The sequence below is a fragment of the Leptosomus discolor genome, chromosome 3 (assembly GCF_034619465.1).
Source record: "Leptosomus discolor isolate bLepDis1 chromosome 3, bLepDis1.hap2, whole genome shotgun sequence".
NCBI classification, from domain to species: Eukaryota; Metazoa; Chordata; class Aves; order Leptosomiformes; family Leptosomidae; genus Leptosomus; species Leptosomus discolor.
Window position 1 is genome coordinate 66,137,615 of NC_141393.1, and position 5,802 is coordinate 66,143,416.

Below are 5,802 nucleotides of genomic sequence, written 5' to 3' on the forward strand. Positions count from 1 at the left end.
CTGCTCCCGAGTCTGTTAAAGCTGTCTTGCTAGGACAGAATCCAGAAGGGTAGATGGGGCCAAGTGTTTAAGCAGTTCTGAACATGAGGTTAATATGAAAAGGAATAAAAATAAAAAACCAAATCATTCCTAAAACTTGACTGGTTACAATTCAGAGGGAGGTCATGTTAAGGTAAAATACCACAGGATAAAATGTGATCTGAGTTAAAGCAACCCAGAAAGCCCTGATGTGGTGCACTTCTAACTCCAGATTGCACATGTAATTTGGCATTCAGTTCTTTTTTTCATAGTTCTGCCTACAGGCAAGGACCTGACGCAAGTGAGAATGGAGGGGAATGATTCCAAGATTGTTACTGAAACTTCAGTTTATAACCAAACTTTAGTGAACTGTGGTAGTCACCTGAGGTAGCTGTTTGTTAAGAGATTACATTTGGTTGGGTACTGCAAAAAGGTACAGTGACAGGCACCAAAAGTTGAAGTTTTAGGTGAAGTTTTGCTATGAGTTTGTCAATAAATACAATCTTAGCTGTTGAAAAGATCTGTCAGTGAGCAAAGGTGCTGTGTTGGTAGTTGGTTCTGGTTTCTTTAAAATACATGGCAGCACTCCAGCCAAATAAGCTTGATGTTGTCCTTTCTTTTCCCCAAACTTTGTTCAGATACCTGTGTATTTCACTTGAATTGGGAGCAGCTCTCACAATTGAACTAGTCCTTCCATGTTTTCACAGGTTTGGTGTTCAACCTGGCCCCTGGTGGCCACTGGCCCAGGTTTATCTAAGAGCAGAACATGAGGGGTTATTCTTACCCATCCCTAAAACTTCACAGTAAGAATATTGCTTCTTATTAAGCACCAACCAAGGGTAACATGACTGACTGTTGGATACAGAATAACAAAAGCAGCAGCTGAGCGCTGTACTTGCCTTATGCCAATAAGCACTGGACCTGATCAAAGGCAAGACTTGAGCAACTTCCACCCCCTGGTCTAGGACTGAATCAACTGAGTGATACCTGGGGTGAGGGGGAGGCCTTGCAGCCTGACCTTACTTCAGTGAAACTAAGCAGACCACTTTTCAATCACCTCTGCACTAAACTTTCTTCTTCCCCTGCTCTTCACCTCAATCGACAACACAACAAGTCTTATTAAGAGCCAACCAACACATGACACTTGACTCAGTCCAGTCCCACCTTGCCAAGAGTGTAAATCTGGCATTTTAAATCTTCCATTTTGAGGGTGAGAACTCTAGCTACTGGCTGGGTGACTGGGCCTGCATCTCTCTTCTCCCCAAGTAGGGATGCTGCCTTGGTGAGAATAGCAATAATCAATTACAGTGCTAAAATAGTAATCTATGCTTGCTTATTGTAGTGCTTACTTGTTACAGTGTGTTGGGGTTTGAGCCCACCCAGCCAGCAAAAAAAGCACCATGGAGCTGAGGGATGGGGAGGAGAAAATGCAACCAAAAGAGCTTGAGGGTTGAGATAAAGGACAGGGAGGACTCACCCACCAGTTATGGTCACGAGTAAAAGACAGACCCAGCTTGGGGATAACAACACACATTTAATACAAAACAACCAGCACCATCAAGGGCAATGAGAGATACAACCAGGTCTAAAATACAACAGACCTCCCCTCCACCCCTCCAGTCTCCCCAGGCTGATAACACTGCTCACATCAGTGTTAATGTAAAAGTGGGCTAGACCCAGTCATAAAGTCAGTTAACTGGAGCAAAACAGAGTGCTGCAACTACAGTACAGTAGGCCTATAAGAAGAAAGTTTGAAGCCTGCTCTTGGAAATATTTTTGATTGATTACTTTAATGGCTCCTCCTAAGCAACAGAAGGTAGTCTACATCTTTTCCAAGTCAAAGCAACTATCCCTTTGTGTTTGCAGCTGTGCACAAAGGAAGGGCAGAGAAAGTGAAGTTCAGGCTTGTCCACACAATTTAGGCTTTTTTCTCTGTCAGACTGGCATCAGTAACTATAATCTGGGACAAGGCGTTTTCCCTGTTGTAAGTGACCAGCAGAAGGGCTGTTTGTAACTCAGGCCTATGAGAATGCTCTTTCTGTTCCATACTTGCCTCAGTTGTTCATCAGGTAGGGTCAGGCCTGCAATAGTTAACACTGGTGTTGGTTCAGGGCTGTTGCTTGGGGGCTTCTGGTTAAATTTTGATTGTTAGAAGGTAGGACTAGTACATGGTCCTCATGGACAAACACCAGGGGGTGATGGAAAACTTAAGCTTTGGGCTATGATCTAGTTACCAGTATGGGTAGTATACAGTGAGTGGCACCTGTAATGCTTTTTAGCTGAAGGACGTGTCCACCTACCCACTGCATACAGCACAGGGTAGCTGCCCATGAGCATATGAGCTCTCTGGGTGTTTTCTGTTTAGCTGTGATTCAGGGAAGCTTTCAGGGAGCTAAAGCTGTTCAAAGGCAGCTCTGAAAATCCATGTAAGCACAGCAAGCAGCAGGAGTGTGGGCAGAAAGGGACCTCCTGCAATCAGAGAACTTCGGTTCACTACATCTCAAGAAGCCCTACTCTTAGTGTACAGAAGCATTCCCTCTTAACTCAAGGTGCATCCTTCTGGTTAAAAGGTTGCGATAACTGTAGAGATAAAACAAAGAACAAAACAGAATTTCACCTTTTCAAATTATGTGCCTCAACCTGTGATTCGTTAGTTATCCTACACTGTTTTCTGTTGAAGCTGCTTAATGTACAGTTAAATGCAATGGAAGTTGCTGGGTTTAACCCCCGTGCTGTGAAAATCCATCCTATTTCTCAGGCTAGGGGATGCCATCCAGAGGGACCTGGACAAGCTTGAGAAGTGGGCCCATGTGAACCTCATGAGGTTTGACAAGGCCAAGTGCAAGGTCCTGCACCTGGGTCGGGGCAATCCCTGATATCAATACAGGCTGGGGATGAGGGGATTGAGAGCAGTCCTGCTGAGAAGGATGTGGGAGGCACTGGAGGACAAAAAGCTGGACATGAGCCAGCAATGTGAGCACCGTATCCTGGGCTGCATGGAGAGAAGTGTGGCCAGCAGGTCGAGGGAGGTGATTCTGCCCCTCTGCTCTGGTGAGACCCCACCTGCAGTGCTGTGTCCAGCTCTGGAGCCTTCAGCACAAGAGGGACATGGACCTGCTGGAGCAGGTCCAGGCGAGGGCCACAAAAATGATCGGGGGCTGGAGCACCTCCCCTGTGAGGACAGGCTGAGAGAGTTGGGGATGTTCAGCAGCACCTATGACCTCTCACCTATGGAAGACCTGCCATCTTCTATACGTCTCCGTCTTTCTCATTCAAGGCACATAACACACAGGAGTTTCAACAGACTGTAACAGTGCTCACAGCCAGCCTCAACTCGTATCAACACCGGCGGAGGTCAGCTGTACCTACCCACCCTTCCCTCGGGACAACCACAAACATGGCAGCACTAACAAACAATAACTGTCCAAAGGGATTCTTTTATGAATTATAAGAGGAAGCAGCACTGGCATTTCCAATAGGTTGTTGATAACATTTTTTGCTTTTATTGTCAATTTGAGAATTTCAGTGTGACTTTAGTTGGATACTACAGCTATTAGGTTTACCCGTACCTAACACACGTTATGTACTTAAAAAATAGCATGGCTTTAAAAGGTGGAAGAGAAAAGTCATTCTGAAAATAAAATAGTTTATAGCACTAAAGAGTCACAGTGCAATCAATGGTTTAATCAAACAACTACAGTATATATATAATATTTGAAGAACATAAATATTCAGTAAATTCACTACAACATGAAAATAAAAGCTTCACATTCTCCCACACTTTTTAAAGAACTGGGGACAAAGTGACAGACAGCTCCTAGACAGACTGCTCAGCTTCACAAACACCTCTCTTGCTTAAGGGACTGGACATTACCTTAGCTATCACAATGGGAAGGTATGCTGCAACTAATCTAGAAGTTTCCGCATAAATTTTAAAAGCATTTATAATCACTGTTCCCCCACCCCCCAGATTATATTTAGTGGACATGCACTACTAATCTATACAATGCAACATTTCATCAGAGAGTCATGAATAACGTATTTCCTTAAAAACTGCCCCCTCCGTGTTCTGGGGCCTGAAAACTTCGGTTTCATGTCACAAAAACCCAAGTCTTTCCACTAAGAGAAAATAATTAAGTTACTCAAAGAAGGCTGTGCAGTTTTCACATGGGAATCAAGCTGATCTGAAACAGCAGTTGGAATGGACACGTATTTACAAGTGCTAGGCTTGAAAGACAGAAGCGATGGAAGGTACCTCCTCCCCAAAAGAATCCCCGAGCATCTGAATACGTATGCACCACACGCCAAAACCAGTCTAACTATGGGCAAGACAAGGAAGGAGCAATACCGTATGGTTTAAAGTGTATTACTTCTCACCTATCAATCAGCAACATTTTTTGCTTCTAGCTTCAGGTGCAAATGGGTGAAGACTTCATCAGCAAGTCCTACAGCAAATGGAATCTCACAGTAACATCATTTCTCTTAAGACACAATGTCATCAGGTAAAGCAAGCCCCATGAAGTGACAGCAAGGTCCAGAGTGAGGGAAGAGGAGTTTAACATGCAAATCAACAGCTACTGGACTTCACACAACAGCCTACTGCCAAGTTTTAAAACTTGAACCTAAATTTAAGACACTAAATGGTAAACTTTGTCAAGTACTAAAATTGTCTTCCAAAGTGCTAAGCCACATTTGTTAAAGCTATGGCAAAAAAAAAAAAAAAAAAAAAATAGACTCTTCGAGCAGCTTACAGCTGAAGTCCTCCCTACTCAAACTGAAGCCTGGATAAGCTCATAGCTTATTGGTGGCACGAATTCCATAAAGCAAAGCATTCTGATGTTGCATTATGTCCGTGTGCTGGAATTTCAGGGATTTGCTTCCAAAAAAAAAAAGTTTTCAGTACAGTCCTTTACAGAACATTATAATACAGTCACAATAAAAATCTGTTATTATAGGGAACAGAGTAGGGCTGTAAAACTTCCAGAATTATTTTCTTCAATTAAGCTTGTGAGGACAGGATAGCACTGCAACAGGGGCCAGACGGGAAGCTGCAGTGTGCATCAAGGTTGGCATGTTCTACATGGGGGAAAAGTTACGGGTTTGGGTTGTTTGGGGGTTTTTTGACTGAAATGTTCATTAAAAAGCAAACCAATCTCATGAATTACCTTGCCCTGAAGTATTAAGCCCAGGAAACAGCAAGGTTTTAAAGTGTCAGTTCTCTCACTACAGTGCTATTTGTTCACAAGAAAGTTACTAATAAATCTTCTCTAGGGAATCAGACTACCTCTAGCTGCAAGATGATCAGAAATCAATTCTCTGCCAATCTTTTCTATGGATAACCATTAGAGCAAATCATAACATTTAACACGCTCCTTGGCATATGTTACTATTGAATAGACTTACTTAGCCATCCAATGCTCAATCCTTCACAGAGGCTACTATAACTGCGTCAAATGTATTAGAAATCCAGATTTACCTGGACAAAATTAAGACATTCCAAACCGGAACACGCGTTCAGTTATCATGCATTAGGAACAAAAAAAGCATGTCAAACACTGGAATGCACTGGAGGTCATTTAGTCTCCTAGTGAAAAACCAAAAACCCAAAACAAAGACTAAATTAAATACAACCCAGAATACTATCTAATCATATTAATAAGTATACTGAGAGCGCCTGAAGGCATCACGCGTATCGTCCATGAAGATAATGGTGATGTCATCTTTGAATATTAAAGAAGTCACAGCTATAAAAGAGTTAGTCCCATGTCAGTTTTCCAGCACAGC